We start from the raw sequence: 13,955 nt of genomic DNA on the forward strand, positions 1-13,955 counted from the left end.
CTCCCATCCCACACAAGCAACTTTTCTTTGACGATCTAGTAAATCTGGCCTCCAGTACAGGGTATGAGGGTAAAGCATAAAAGAATAAAGTTTCTCTTGTGGTTACTATTATGTAAAAATTTAATATAGGGTCTTAAAGTTATCTTATTAAGTGTACTGGCATCAAATACAGGGTTCTTGATCATACATCCTTCTGTTGCTCTACATCTGCTATTCTTTGTTTTATAAAGATTCTAGCCTGAGCATAACCCAGGGCCTGTATATACTGCTTAAAGAAATCATAATAACTCAATTTGACTTCTGTCTTCTTCCACCAGGGGGAATAAAATTATCTTGCACCATAATATGAGTAAAGCCAATAGGTGAGAAAATCAGTTTCAACCAATAATGAAAAGCAAAAGTCCATAATTTTGCCTCAACCAAAAGCAGGCCTGCTTCCAAGCATAATGCAGCTTTAGAAACACTTGGAAAACAGCTCTTAAAAATTTCGATTGTGTGATCTAAAAACTGTTACATTTTTATTGTAAGGGCTGCTTTCATACCTACACAGCTGGTATTATTAATCAATTGGTAGCATTCGCCATATGTTGGCACATGCTTAGAATTTACTAGACTGAATCCCTGCCGGCAGTGGAGGAATGCACAAAGTATTGCAATTGCATTTAAAAACTTGGTTATCATAAACATTTTGCTTTAGATATACTGGACATATGGTTGAAGATCTAAACACCCCTGTTCTACAGCAAAACTTAACAGGAATATACAACATAAAAGTATGAAATTAGACTGCATCGAGAAATGAAATACTTTCTGTCCTCTTGGTTTAAATGAAGACTTGAGATTCATCAATCATAATTTCAAGTAACCCAAGACAACCCTCATTTTAATAACTTCAATAGAATGTTCTTGACATGTTGCATCATGATGGTGGTGAGAAGTGCTATCAAGTCACAGCTGACTTATGGCAACCCCACACGGTTTTCAAGGCAAGGGACTAGGGATGAGCCAAACCACAAAGCAACATTCATCATGAATTTCACCCTGTTTCTGATTTATGAACCTAAGTTCATGATAGGCTTACTGTCATGAACATTTGAAGCAGTTCATGGCAGTGCGTGGATATAGCAGAAGGGAGGGGTTTATAGGGACTGTTCCTAGTGAAAGCAGCAGAAACAGCTGAGTAGCTGTTTCAGGCTGTCTTCTGCAGTGCATTTAAAGTTTAAAAGGAGTGCTCAAGAAAGCCTGAGAAAAAACTGAGCAGGTTGCTTCCTGTCACTCAACTGTTTTTTTTGGCTTTCTGCAAACCCCATTTAAAGTTTGAGGCATTAGAGAGATGAGTTACAGTCCTCATTCCCAATCATCATCACAGCAGTAATATGACAACCAATGAAAGTACTGATTTTCCCTGTCAGACATGTTGGAAGGATAGTAGATGAGGGAGAGGAACAGAAATAACCAAACAAAAGCTGGGATGAGAATGCATTCACAAATGTTTTTGCAATGCAGTGTATTTGTCTTCTGTGATTTATTATAAATATTTCTACTCTGACTATATAACTATATAGATTAGTTAAAATAGATAAAATAGAACAAACAAGAGCCAGTTTGGTGTAGTGGTAAAGTGCGCGGACTCTTATCTGGGAGAACTGAGTTTGATTCTCGACTCCTCCACTTGCAGCTGCTGGAATGGCCTTTGTTCAGCCATAGCTATCACAGAGCTTGTCCTTGAAAGCGCAGCTTCTGAGAGAGCTCTCTTAGCCTCACCTACCTCATAGGATGTTTGTTGTTGGGGTGGAAGATAAAGGAGATTGTGAGCAACTCTGAGACTCTAAGTGGAGGGCGGAATATAAATCCAATGTTGTCGTCGTCTTCTTCAATTCAATAGTAACAAAGAAGAATAAAATATTTATCACAAACAAAACATTAAAACCAGATAAGATGTTTAAAGCTCTTAAAGCCAGTTTTTAAAACAGTGGTACAATTTAGAACAATTCTGAGATAACAATAATAGCAATAACAATAATAATAATGCTTTCCCCTAAATGACATTACATGCATTGAAGTTCATGTGTGGAGAAGGGAAGTGAGAACAACTAAATTGGTTCCATCCCCTACCAACACACTGTTGCTTAGTCATGAGCATGGAGTCTATGTATTATAAAATCTGGTAGAAATAGGTTCTCCTTCTGTGACTTGGAATGCTCCTATTTCCAAATGTTCCCTGTCATGGGAAGGGAGTTTGTGTGTGTACTCTTTTCTTCATACTTAGACTGTGTGCTCATGAACTGGTGATTGCACATACAGAAGCTGTGTGCTTGTCTCTAGTGTTCCACTATGTGTGCCAATTTCAACATGTAAACGTCGTGATGCGATGTCACCCCAGAGTTGGAAACGACTGGTGCTTGCACCTTTACCTTTAATGTTGTGTGTAAAGAATATTTTGAGTGTTCAAGGGTTCTATCTGAAAATTGTAATCACATTGTGGTTCACATAATAGAATGTTGGTTCATTTCTGGTCTGTGTAAGTGTGAGTGCATATGTTTGCCTGCCTGTGAGTAAGTGCATGTATGCATCCTTGTTCATGCCTGTGAAAAAACAAGGAGAGTAAATTTTGTCAAGAAGAGGAATTTCCAGCATTATAAATGGTGATCTGTTTTCACCAGCCCCCTTTTCACTTCAGATGAGGCCTGAGGCTCAATTGAGTTGGCTAAATTCTGCCAGCCAACAGGAATGCTCAGTCTCTGGGTATATAGAATGGCTATGCTTTTGCCACCTGCTGCTGACCCATCCACACTCCCTGTGGAGATGGCAATACACCAATACAACCTGAGCAGCAATGATGGGAAGATAATATTTGTATTAAATAAATAAAACAAAGAAAGAAACAAATAAATATGTCCCTAAATCAAGTAAGTCAATAATCAGCTTTATGTTATGGAGAAAAAAAACTTCTAGACGCAGAGGTTCCTGTCACAAATGCACTGCAAAGGTAAGCAAAACTTACTGGGATACATGGCTTATCTTTAAGCATGACTCATCTTTAAGAAGCAGAAAATGAAAAATCTTCTCCTTGTCTGACATATTGTTTGTTTCTTTGTAAGTGGTAATGGTGGTCTTTGAAATGCAAGCATGAAGGCTTTTGCAGAAATAAATAACATGAAATTAAAAATGACAGCACTGTAGTGATATGTTGCCCTTAGCATATAGACGATCTAATGTGAACACTTAAAAGCATTTATATTGGCAGTATAGACAGTTACCCAATGGGGGATACTTAGATTCTGGACTATATTCCTAAATCTCTTTTGACAGGTTTTGAATTCTGTACAACTTCAATAGTGCTTCTTGTGATTCTATCGCTGTTTAGATATTACTTTCATTCTGAGCTTCAATTTTGGTTATAATTGCTTTGGAATATAATTTCTAAAAGGAAAAACATGGTAGTTTCTCCCTTCCTTCATCTGCAGTTTGCATGCCTGCATTCAGCTTTTGATTCCTGTACAACAAAACACAAAAGACAAATACACTGTACAGCAAAAATGTTTATAAATGTATTCTCAACCCAGTTTTTGCTCTGCTATTCCTGTTCCTTTTCCTTTTCTCTGTCCTCCCAACAGGTCTCACAGCAATTTTTTAAAAAATCACTTACAAAATCAGTGCTTTCTTTGGTTGTCTTGTTGCTGCTACTAAAAGCTTGCCTAGATGAGAAATAAACATTCCTCTGCATGCATTATTTATTTATATTTATTTATAAATTTGATTTATAGACCACCCTTCCCTGTGCACAGGGCTCAGGGTGGTACACAATTCCAGTAGCCACAGTGACAGATTAAAATAGAGCAATTAAGCAGTAAAAAACAGAACAATTTCAGATGATGCTTAAAGTTAGACCAAATTGTAACTTTGCCCTTGTGGGGAGAGGAGAGAGATGGAAGTGCCAGGCTAGACAGAAACCATTGATGTGCTCAACCGTAGAGAGGTCTGGGTGGGTATCCATATTGGTCTCAAGCAATGTAACGAAGTTAGAGTCCAATAGCACCTTTAAGACCAACAAAGCTTTATTCAGGCTGTAAGCTTTTGTGTGCCCTGAGGTAAAATGCATCTCCCAGTCTTCCTCTAAAAGTCAGTATGGAAACTGAGCTTTCAAATGATCAGGGGGCAATGAAGCAGGACCTTTCAAGGATCCGTTTGAAAGTGAACCTCTCACATGAACATGCCAAAGTGTCCACCACACTACCATTCCCTCAGGCCAACTCCCCCACAGACATCTCACAGCCATCACCTCTTACTGCCCTCAAGAAAACTCCTGGCAGACATTGTGTAAAATACACCAATGCTACAAGGAGGAAGCAACTTAGAGATACAGCAAAGAAATTCGCAAATAGTACTTACATACCATAGCAAAGCATGGGTATCAAGCTAGTGTATAATAAAATTGAAGATAACTTGAAGATGCTTACCTTCATGATCTAGGACCTACCTAACTGAAGAACCTCCTCCAGTATGTACCCATGCAACAGTTCGGGTCACCCCATAAGTATCTTGTTTCCATCCAGCACTGTTCAAAGTATCTGAGCTATTGCCCACATATTTTCCATCTCTGCCCATCTCCTTTGGAACAGTCTACTAGAAGAAGTGAAAAGGCTTCAACTTTGCTGGCCTTGTAGAGACCATATAGGTTAAGTGGACTTGGCTTTTTGGTCTGATTGTTTGTGTAAAGTGCTGTCAGAGGTGAATTATGGCATCCCCATAGGGTTTTTTAGGGAAGTGATTAAGCATGGCTTCAGGATGCTCTGCAGGAACTGATGCTCCCTGGTAGTTCATTAGATGAGCTGTTGAAAGGTTGGCATCGCCAGTTCTCCGAAGTTATCAATGAGATCACTTCCCAGTGTGCTCTCCACCATCAGGCCAAACTATCTTTGTGGTATACCTCAGAGCTATGGAGGAAGAAAAGAGAGCTGAAATGGCCAGAGTGAGGGTGGCAGCATACTTGTGGCAAAGTGGCAAGAGATTCTTATAGGATGTATATGAAAGAAAATGAGTAAGCCATGATGAAAGATTTCTATGTGGCCTGGCCTCCATTGCAAATGTGAGCTCTCACCTGACCCAGTTGTTTAGAACGATTCAGTCATTAACTACATTGCCACAAGGCAAACAAAATAATAGGGAATTGGTTATTGGCTGTGAGGCATTTATGAGCTATTTTGCAGATAAACTCATGTTGCTCCTCCAGGACCTCCTGACCACAAGTTGATACAGTAAAGGAACTGGAAGCCCCTTGCCCATCTTCTGGTCCACTTTTGGATCACTTCAGTCAACTCTCCTCGGAAGATGTTGACAGATCCTGGCAGCTGTAAGGCCTACCACTTGCCTCCTTGACCCGTGGGCTCCCCAGGCTCACCTGGAACAGATCATTAACTTATCAGCTACTTTCTGGTGGGTCTGAAGGAGGCTGTAGCATGACTGCTCTTAAAGAAGTTATCACTGGACCCATGACCCTAGCCAATTACCACCTAGTAGTGAATTTGCTGTTCCTGGGTAGGGTAGTTGAGAGGGAGGCAGCTGAATGATTTTAGATTTTCCTGGATGAGGATCCATTCAAGTCTGGTTTCCACCCCTGCAGTGGGACAGGGATGGCACTGGTTGCCCTCACAGATGACTTCCAGAGACATCTGGATTGGGGTGGATCAGTGCTACTATTACTCCTTCATTTAATGGCAGCATTTGACACAGTTGATTATGATCTATTGAACCACCACCTCACCAATATAGGAATAAGGGGGACACCCTACAGTGGTTTCCTTCATTTTCAATGGTCGGTAACGGAAGGTGGCAATTGGTGAGATAGTTTCCCATTGATACCTTCAGGCCTGTGGAGTGCCACAAGGGGCAATCCTCTCACCAGTGCTGTTTAACATCTACATGCACCCCCTCACCCAGTTGGTATAGAGATTTGGGCTGGGCTACCATCAGCATGCTGGTGATACCCAGCTCTATCTGCTGATGGATGGCTGCCCAGACTCCATTCCAGAAAATCTGGTCTAGGCTTTAGAAGCCATGACTGGGTGGTTAAAACAGAGTCTGCTGAAACTTAATCAATGGAAGATGGAGGTCCTGTGACTGAGCCAAGGTAGAGTAGAGACTTATTATAGTTCCACAGGGCCTGTAAAATAGAGGTGTTTCACCAGGCTTTGGGTTGAGGTAATGGATGCCCAATTATTTGGCCTCCTTGGGGAGGGACGGTGGCTCAGTGGTAGAGCATCTGCTTGGTAAGCAGAAGGTCCCAGGTTCAATCCCTGGCATCTCCAAAAAAGGGTCCAGGCAAATAGGTGTGAAAAACCTCAGCTTGAGACCCTGGAAAGCCGCTGCCAGTCTGAGAAGACAATACTGACTTTGATGGACAAGGGTCTGATTCAGTGTAAGGGAGCTTCATATGTTCATATGTTCAAAGCCGCACTACTACATCTGCCCATATGGAGTGCTGGTATAATTAATCTGCTGTGATTCCTCATTATCATCCACCCAGCTGTTAGGGTTATTGTGTAATTTTTTTGCCATCTTTTAATTGTTTTTAAGTATTATTGTAATAAAAAAGAGAGATGTATGCACAAAAAACAAGTATTACTGTAGTAACTGGTTTTTAATGTTTTAAAATCTGATGTTGCTCACCCTGAGCCTACTTGTGGGAAGGGCAGGATATAAATTCAACAAATAAAATAAAGAGATGGTTTGCCATTGCCTTCTTCTGCAAAGTCTTTCCTAGTGGTTTCCCATCCAAGCATTGATTCTGTTCAGCTTCTGAGATCTTTTGAAATCAAGCTGTACTACACCATTCCCTTATGCCTATTGATCTAATTAGGAATGGATTTTTGGACCATGGATTTATCAACTGATTTTTTTTTCCACCCCATACTATCAATGCAGAAGCCGCCTACAAAGTCCTGACTAGCTCAAGCTTTTGGAAGCTAAGCAAGGTTAGCTGTGGTTAGTACTTGGAAGACCTGGAGTGCAAATACAGGGGGAAACCAATGCAAACCACCTCTGCTCATGTCTTGCCTTGAAAAACCCATGAGGGTTGCCATGAGTTGGTTATGATGTGATGGCACCTAATTATTAATTATATGTGCAGAAATTATCTTATTGTTGAAGACACAAAGAGAAGGAATTACTGCATTATATAGAAGGGATTAAATACAGATAATTGCCTATTGCTCTAAGTTCTGTTTTCTGATCACCCCCCGCCCCCCTCCCATTTTCCCGGTGATTAGTGATGACCTTAGCAAGTTTGATCTTGGAAAACAGAAAACATTAAAATGGAGAAGCTAAAGTGTAAAAACTAGAACTCCAGAGTTAAGAGGAAGTGGCAGGAAATCTATTTGAAAAGGTTAAATAGGGCAGAGGCATGATGATGAGTGAAGAAGCATTTAGTTTTGACTGACTCTGATACATTTATAGCTACAATTTGGAATTAAAAAGCAATGCCACTGCCCAACTAGAAATGGAAGTTTCTGTGAATGCCAGTGCTATCATTTCTGGGCTATTAACTTTAATAACTGGACAACAGCTCAATCCTCAGTAGTTGCTGCCAAACTCCTAATAAACTGATATACAATATCTGAGTAAAATGCATAGCTGAATAATTGCTGCACCGCTCCATGGACACAGTTTAAGATGATTAGCAGAGGTTGCTCCATATGTAGACAATGTAAGACTTTGTAACATAACTTCCTTCATAAGGGAAATCTTCTGCTATGTGGTTTGATAGAATTATGAATATATTGGGAAGATCTAGTGTTATATTTTTTTTCCTACCATTTTGCTCCCTAAGTGACTTTGGGTCAGTCACTCACTTTATTTTATTTGTTAAATATTTATATCCTTCCCTTTCTAATAGTTGTTAAAACATCTCCAACTAAAAATGGAGATAAAAAGCAAGCTCCAAATCTCTCCGTCTCCCTTAAAAGACTCCTGCCAACAAGCAGACCCTGCAGTGTCTCCCAAAGATATCCAGGGAGGGTTCCTCTTCACCTTTTCAGAGAGCCCATTCTACAGAGCCAGATCCACAATGGAAAAGGCCAGAGCTCTGGCTGATGCCAGACAGGCCACCCTAGGTGTTGGGATAGTCAACAGAAGGCTGCCTGAAGACCACAGTTAGTGCGCAGGGATATACAGGAAAAGATGACCCTTCAAATATGTGGGTCCCATGTCAGGAAGGGCTTTAAAGGGCAAAACTAGCACCTTGAATTGTGCTCAGAAACAGACTGGCAGCCAATGTTCCTCTTTCAAAATGAGCAATGCATGTTTCCAGCAGCTAGCCCCTGAAAATAGACAGGCTGCTGCATTCTGGACCAATTGTAGTTTCCAGGTCATCTTAAAGAGCAGTCCCTCATAGAGCACATTGCAGTAATCCAACTGTGAGGTTACAGAAGCATGGATCAGTGTGGCCAGTTCAGCAAAGTCTAGGTAATAAGAAAGTTGATGAATCAGATGCATCTGACAGAAATTGCTCTTGTTCACCATGCCAACTTGCTTTTCAAAAGCAAGCCAGAATCCATGAGTGCCCCCCAAAACTTAACTTGTTCTGAAAAAGCCAACATTAAGGGCAAGTGGATTTAGTCCCTCTAGAATATCAGCCTTCCTGGCCAGCATCACCTGTCTTGTCTGGATTCAACTTCTGGATTCAACCATCTGACTGCACCTTCAGAGTACCACTTCAGAACCAAAATGGATGTATCGGGAATATGGAATAATGATATATAGAGCTGGATGTCATCAACATATTCATGACACCCAACCCCAAAGCTCTGGACAGTCTCATTCAGTGGCCTCTCTCTCTCTCTAAAACAGCATGGATGAAAGAATGGAACCCTGTGGCACTCCACATGACAAATTCCACCCTACTGATTCTGCTTCTCCAGTGAAGACTCTTCGGCCGTTTTCCCACTTACCTTACCCCAGAGCGACGTCCCCCTTCACCGCGCTGCGTCTGCGCGGATTTTGCACAAACTGCTGCGCAGCACCAGGAAGAGCTGCGTAGTCCCAGGGCTTTTGCGTCGCAAATGTAAACCACCAAAAAGCAGTTTACATTTGCGATGCAAAAGCCCTGGGACTACGCGGCTCTTCCTGGTGCTGTGCAGCAGTTTGTACGAAATCCGCGTAGACGCAGCGCGGTGAAGGGGGACGTCACTCCGGGGTAAGGTAAGTGGGAAAACGGCCTTTGTTTCTTGTCAGACAAAAAAGAGTGAAAACATTTCAAGCCTGTGAATAAGAATATAGTGGTCAACTGTGTCAAAGGTTGCTGAGAGCAGGGCTTTTTTTTAACAGGAATGCAGTTCCGGCTGGCTTGGTGTCAGGGTATGCGCAAATGAATTCCTGCTGGGCTTTTTCTACAAAATGCCCTATGTGAAACAATGGTGGCATCAGGGGATGTGGCCTAATACGCAAATGAACTCATGCTGGGGGTTTTTTGTGCTGGGCTGCTGAGATGTCTAATATTATCAACAGGGAAGATTGTCCCCTGTCCAAGTTTAAACAATGATTGTCTACCAGTGCAGCTAAAGCTGTCTGGGAAGTGGGAACCAAACCCAGGCCTGAATCCAGATTGAAATGGTTCAAGTTTAGTTGTGTCATCCAGGAACCCTTGGTGCTGCTTTACCACCACACATTCTATCAGCTTCCCTGGAAAAAGTCAACTGAAGATTGGCCTTTAACTAGCTACTGGAACCCTAGCCAACAAAGGTAGTCAATGAAGCCAGACCTAGTGCAGCTTAACTTTGTTAAGGTTGCTGTGTTAGGTACTGGGTAAATTTCTCCATTTATTTCAGTGAAGAACAAATATTTCATGTGCTTAATTTTCATGACCACAGGAACACACAGAGCTCTGATTCAGGGAGATCATATAACCAATAGCAATGTAATTCAGTAAGTTGCACACTCATTTATCCAATCATTCTGAATTATTTATTTGACTTATTCTGACTATACAAGCTTTCTCTATGTCTCCCAGGACATGGGGATGAATGAAGCTGTGCTGTGCAATGTGGTACATTTCTTCCTATAGCTGTCTAAACAGATGCTGCACACCCTGCTGCTTTGAGAAATATGTGGCTGCGTGTTGAACTGTGCGTGGCAGCTAAGGAGTTAGTAAATCAGGAGGCACAGATTCTTCAGCTTCTGGAGAATCCCCAAAGAGTAAACAAAGTGTAACAGTTGCAAACAATACACTCTCAATACATTGTAGAAGCAATGGCTAATGAAAAGTTATAATGCCTGTAGTTAGCACCCTCTTTAAAAGAATTTACACAGGATATGAAATTAAATTCTGTGCACAGTTCTCTTAATTTGTCCTTAATTAAACAATACTCCATAAATGGTGCATTCAGTGACCAAATGTTCAGAGACAGCAAAATGGTGGGTCCCAAGCCATTAGGAATGAAATAAAGGCAGTCCCTTGAGAGGCTGCTAGAATCTGGTCTATCTAAGTGACAACTGATGGTTTAGGGAAGATAATTAACTTTGCAATTACAACCGCAGCTTTCACCAGTGCTGTTTCTCCCAGTTATAATCTTGTAAATGTGCTAGTGTTTTTATATGATAAGCTAAAATCTTTATATGCACAAAAAGTTAAGCTCAAGGCACAGAAGATGAATTCTCATTTGTTCAATTTAGTCAGAGTATTTTCAATAAAATATGCAGAACAATAAATATTTGGTGGACAGCTCCTTTAAAAATGAAATGACTGTGGTCAAAGAAGCAAAAAATGGAATGTTTTATTCTTGGATGCATTGAATCATGGAATAATATGAGACTATGTACAAATTTTATTAAAATAAGATATTTACAAAGGTACGGAGGAAAGTTAGTTTTTTATCCCTCAGACTGGAATGATCCATCCATTATCTGTAATTTATAAAAGTATATTTCAAGCAAATGACAACCCATCTAATGGCTTTGCTCAGCACCTGTCTTTTTCCACTTTGAAATTTTTCAGGCCAACTCTGAAAAGGCTTCAATACAGTTACAGATGCAGGGACATAATACATTTGTGAATTTAAAGCAAAGTTGGATTTGCCACATAGCATGTATGTGTAAATCAACCCAGACTGTTCCCTGGAAGGTCAGATGCTGAAGCTGAAGCTCAAATACTTTGGCCATCAAATGAGAAGGCAGCACTCACTGGAGAAGATCCTGGTGCTGGGAAAGACAGAAAGAAGAAGGGGATGGCAAAAGATGAGATGGCTGGACAGTGTTACTGATGTAACAAACACGAATTTGAGCAGACTTCGGAGGATGATAGAAGACAGGAGGGCCTGGCGTGACTTTGTCCATGGGTTGCAACAGGTTGGACTCAACTGTGTGACTGAACAACAACATGTATAGGATGCCCTGACCAGGATAGCCCAAGCTAGCCTGATTTTGTCAACTTTCAGAAGCTAAGCAAGGTTGGCCCTTTATAGTACTTGGGTGGAAGACCATCAAGGAAGTCCAGGGCTGCTACACAGAGGCAGGCAATGGCAAAGCACATCTGAATATCTGTTGCCTTGAAACCCCCATGGGCTTGCCATAAATCAACTGTGGCTTGAGGCATAGGATGAATGTATCATCTAGTGCACTGAAGTGAACAGCATATCAGACTTGAGCTAAAATATCACTCTGACATGAAGCTCAGCCTAACCTACCTCAGAAGGTTGTTGTGAGATAAAATTAGGAAAGGAGAATCATAGATGCTACCCCCAAACTCCTTGGAAGAAGAGTTAGGAAAATGCATTTAGACTGCTAGTTTATTTGTTTTAACAATTTGGCTCATCTTGACAGATAGACAGACAGACAGACCTTTATTGGCATATCAAAGATTAAAAAATTAATTAACATTAAAGTGCATTTTTTAAAAAGATGGCAGGCAAAGCAATTGTAAAGCCAGCCAAAATAAGATTAATCAGTTAATGGTTTCCCTAATTCAGATTGCAGACTGAAGAAAATGGGCAACTGGTTATGAAAAAGTTACAACCAGAAAGCAATTGCTGGACCTTAATATAGTCTGGAAGACTACACCAGGTACAAAGAAAGGAGTTCAATTTTTTTCCTCAGGTCTTAATGTAAAATGGGTAGCTTGGCTCATCTTAACAATTTGGAAATGTTATTCCACTTTATAGATACTATAAGTAAGAAGGCTTTGTTGCTCCAGCAAAATAAAAAGTAAGTGAGTTAACATGGAGCCCTGTTTGCAGCATTTTGTGTGTGTGTGGTGGTGGGAATGTTTGGCCCTCCCCTTATCTGACAGGCCAGTGTGTAGCAAAAATTTAGGCTGGGGGGAATGGGGAGGGGATGGGCCACATGGGGGGTTTTAGGCACTAGGAATGCCTGCCCCACACCTTTGGGCCATATGGACTGAGATTGGTACTGAACTGTGACAAAGATAAAAAATGGATCAAATATCACAATGAATCATAAATGTGGGCAAGTTTCGTGCAGCTGTGCATCATGCTTTCACCTTAAAAACTAAAATATAAATATGAACTTTTTGTACATTTTGTGATTTCTCATTAAATTTGTTAATCCAAAGGCTATCCCTCAGTCATTTAACATATATGGAGATTTCCAACCCATGTTGGGATGAATAAAGAAACTTTTCTTTGTCTCATTAATTTCCACAATGATTCTGTAAAAGATTGCTTTTTTATGGATGGGAAAAGGAGGACAAGAGGGTTGGTTTGCAGTATTGTGGCTCCATGGCTTAAACAAAAATCACAGATGCAGCACATGAGCAAGAAAGTTTCAATGTGATTGATAGATACACAAGAAGGTTCACTTACAGTTGATTTGGAAAACATTACAAACACCACCCAAATGACTTATCTGTTTTTCAAGCATACATACTGGTAGGGCAGGGCTATAAAGCAACTGGCATTGTGAATTCAGTCTCAGTTTATTACCCAGGATTCAAAAATGTAGTTATCATATATACTGGGCTATTACGCACAGATGCAAATGAACACCCACATATTTCTGTGCAAAACTCCTGTGTTACCAATCCTGCACATTTCATTATTCAAATTAACCAACAAGGACAGGTGTGAGCATCTGTACCTCTGTGGGCCATCCAGGCTGCCTGGGAACAGGGTGCTGGAGCAGATTAACCATTGCTCTGACCCAGCAGGGTTTTTATTACATTCTTATATGGCAATATAATTATGTACAATTGGCAAATGCAAAGACCACAGTGCATTCAACCCAACCCACATTAATTTTCAAGACACATAAAAATGTACCCTTGTTCAGTTTCTCTGAAAAATTGTGTGGGTTGAGCAGCTCCATATCTCAGAATATTGTGATCTTTACATCTGTGCGTGTGTGTTTGCAATTAACATTACTACAGCCTCCCAGCCTGGTAGCACGGGGAATACTCTGCATACCAGGGTTTACCCAACTGTAGTGCTTGCAAGCGGCAATTGGAAAGAATTTAATTGTGTACCAGCATATGTGCATATATACATTGTCAGATGGAATGTTATTGCTGATAACTTACAGATTATGGCTCTCTAAATAATTTCCTTCCATAAACATGATTTTTAAGGCTTTTTTATTTGCTATTTTGTCCTGATAATGGTCCCTGTCTGTCCATGGCTTCACTGTTTTAATGCAATTGTAATATAAATGTTGTAAATGGGAATTTGGATATTTTCATGGACAGAAGAAAAGTCAACTTCAAGCCATGTGATCATGTAAGTTGCAAGGCACCTTCATTTCTGTTAGCTTGACAAAGCTCATTGAAAGCACTGGAACTAAGTAAACAAAAGCAGCTAAAACAAGAACCAGGTGGAAGGCAAGAAATTGACTGCTGTTTGCAGTTCGCAGAAGGAAAAGCAAACCCAGACTGCTCTGCATCAGTTATCCAGATAACTGACATACAGATAACTGTAAGAGCTGGTTCTCATTTTTTGTTTTGTTCATAGGAA

This window comes from Heteronotia binoei, chromosome 10, assembly GCF_032191835.1.
Source record: "Heteronotia binoei isolate CCM8104 ecotype False Entrance Well chromosome 10, APGP_CSIRO_Hbin_v1, whole genome shotgun sequence".
Taxonomy (NCBI): Eukaryota; Metazoa; Chordata; class Lepidosauria; order Squamata; family Gekkonidae; genus Heteronotia; species Heteronotia binoei.